Source organism: Myotis lucifugus, unplaced genomic scaffold (genome assembly GCF_000147115.1).
Source record: "Myotis lucifugus unplaced genomic scaffold, Myoluc2.0 scaffold_347, whole genome shotgun sequence".
Classification (NCBI taxonomy): Eukaryota; Metazoa; Chordata; class Mammalia; order Chiroptera; family Vespertilionidae; genus Myotis; species Myotis lucifugus.
The window spans coordinates 855405-858343 of NW_005871395.1; positions in this window are offsets into that span (position 1 = coordinate 855405).

The following is a 2939-nucleotide window of genomic DNA, read 5'->3' on the forward strand; positions in this document are numbered from 1 at the left end:
GCACGTACCTTGGTTGCAGGTTCCCCAGCCCTGATCAGGGTGCTATACAGGAGGCAACCAATGGATGTGCCTCTCTCGCATCGATGTTTCCCTCTGTGTCTCTCCCTCTTCCTTCCACTCTCTCTAAAAATCAATGGAAAAATATCCTCGGGTGAGGTTAGCTGACTTAACAAGCCACCGAGCGGCCCCCACGTGCAAGGCTGTCCTTGCTGCTCCCACCTCCCGGAGATTTTGATTGTCGTGTGGGGTTTGGAAAGGCGCAGAGGAGCAGGGAACCTGAGTTGGGGCCAGAGCTGTGGGCTCCCGTGCTGTGTCCTTCCCGAGGGGCCCCAGGCGCCATGACTTCTGTTTGTACAGCTCTCGTGGCCAATCATGGTGAGGATTTGAGTTGCTGGCCCTGCCGTCTGGGACAGAGAGGGCTGTAGTGTTTGAGACAAGATGGATCTGGGGGGTCAGGATGGGGACACGGCAGGTTCTAAGAAGCTAGTCACCAATCCCCAAGCCTGTCCCTGCGCTCCAGAGGCTCACAGTCACTAGGACAGCCCTGCAGCACCAGCCCTTCTTTCTCAGCCCTCGGGCCCACTGGCGCTGAGTCACACGCCCAGCTTGTTCACAGGTGCGTTCCTGGTGACCTTTGGCAGGAGGCACGGGTGTCCCCGCCTCAGCGGGTGGCGGCCACACTGCACCTGGAATGATACGTCCCCGGGACGCGTTAGACATGCCCTGCCATGCTTTGCTCTCATTTCCATTTTACAAGGGGGGGGGCGGGGGGCACTGGACTTGGAGGGGAAGGAGCTTTGCCTGTCACCCAGCGGGCAGAGCAGAGCCCGGATGGAGGGCAGGTCTCACTCCCAAGCTGGTTTCCTACCCCCTGACCTCCTCATTAGCTGGGCAGAAACCAACACTGCAAACTGGGCCGATGACCGGGAAGGCAGAGCAGAGGGGTCAGAGCTCAGAGGAAAAAGAGGCCCAGGGGCTGCGGAAGGGGAGTCCCCGGGCTGCAGGGGGGGGGGGGGGTAACGCCGGACTGGATCCCTCTCTCCAAGGCTCTGGCTGCAGAGTAAACGCCGCCCAGCGGAGGCCCGGGTGGGGGTCAGTGTCAGCGCCTGCGCCTGAGTCACTTCCTGGCCATTGCCTAAGAGGCTCCAGCCGCAGCCCAGTGGCTGCTGTGCCCTCGCAGGATTGCAGCCACTTGGGCAATGAGCACTTCCCTGGTATTCCTCACCTCCTGGGGTGGCCTCTGCCACTCAGGTTTGCAAGACACAACAGCGAGGCTCAGGCCCGTCCCCACCCTGGAGACCGGGATCCTCGGCCCAGAAGGAAACCAAGTCTCCGGACAGTTCTCTCCTGTCTGCGCCCTGTCTGTTCCAACTTGAGAATTGGGGTTCCTTCCACCCCAAAGGTCTGAGCCTCTCCCGTCCTCCCAGGCACCCAGCGCCTTCCCTTCTCCTCCCACAGGGTCTCAGGGCCAGAGTCAGGGGCGGGCAGGGAGGGGGTGGGAATGTCAGACACCGGGACAGCACGTGCTGAGGGAGACATGCCTGTTTGAGCAGCCGAGATGTCCTCACGATGTGCGAGGGCAGATGACTTCAGACACCGGCCACTTCCTTCGAGGGCCAAGGCCTCTCAACCCAGAGACACAGCACAGCCCCGGGGCCCAGAGCCTGGATGTTAAAGCTGGGATGTGCCAGCTTAGTCAACCAGCTGTGTGACCTTCAGCAAGTTACTTAACCTCTCTGTTCATCAGGTTCCTCACCGGTAAAATGAGGATAACAACAGTACTGACTCACAGGCCTCTCACCAGGATCCAGGCAGTTGTGTATGTAAAACACTAGGAATGATGACTGGCCAATGGCAAACACTAGTGTTCATTACATAAATATTTTTTAACTTCTAATGGGCTGACTCTTCCATTCATTCTCCATGTTTTTTATATGCTACTGTGTGCCAGATACAAACAAGACTGATTCCCTGCCTGCACTGCCTGTTGGGTATTTCTGTGGGACCCCTGCGCCCCTCCCCCACAATGGTCTTCTGGCCGGTGGTGCTGTGGGGCTTCGTGGGCGCGGCTGTGGCACCAGGTGTGAGGCCTCCTTAGGGAGGCCCCCAGCTCCCTGAAGGCCGAGGGCAGGTCCCTTTCCTCCCTCAAGCCACCTTCTCTCTATTTGACAAAGTGGTCCCCACCCCTTCCTCAGCCCCATTTCCAGGCCAGCCAGGGTTTGGACAAGTCAGGCTGGGCATCTGGACTTCTTATAGCCATCCTCTGCCCCCTCCCCTGTTCCTGGGAGGCTCTGTGATTCTTTTTTAAATATATATGTTTTTTATTTAAGAGAGGAAGGGAGGGGGAGGGAGAGAGAGATAGAAACATCAGTGATGAGAGAGAATCATCAATCGGCTGCTTCCTGCGTGCCCCACACTGGGGATCAAGCCTGAAACCCAGGCACGTGCCCTGACAGGGAATGGCACTGTGACCTCCTGGTTCATAGGTTGATGTTCAACCACTGAGCCACACCGGCTGGGTAGGCCTCTGTGATTTAATTTGAGCACAGAATTCTCTCCATGCTGCACAAGCCACCAGACACAGGTGGCGGAGGCCCTGGGCCATGAGGAGGCTCGCAAAAACTGTTCAAAACAACATTTCAACCTGGACTGGATAGCTGCTGATTACAGAATTTCTGTTATTCATTTTAGGTGTAAAAATGATCTTGTGGTATGTTTTTAAAATAATCCTTATCTTTTAGAGATACAAAAATATTTATGGCTGAAATGATGACACCTGGTTTTGTTTCAAAATAATGAGGGAGGAGGGATGTAGATGGAATGAAAGTGACAAGGAGTCGATGTAGTTGTTGCAGCTGAGGATTTGGGTCATGGACCCTCACCATCAGTGTGGCCCAGAGACCCTCTGAGCCTGGAGCCGGTTAGAAACGCAGAATCTT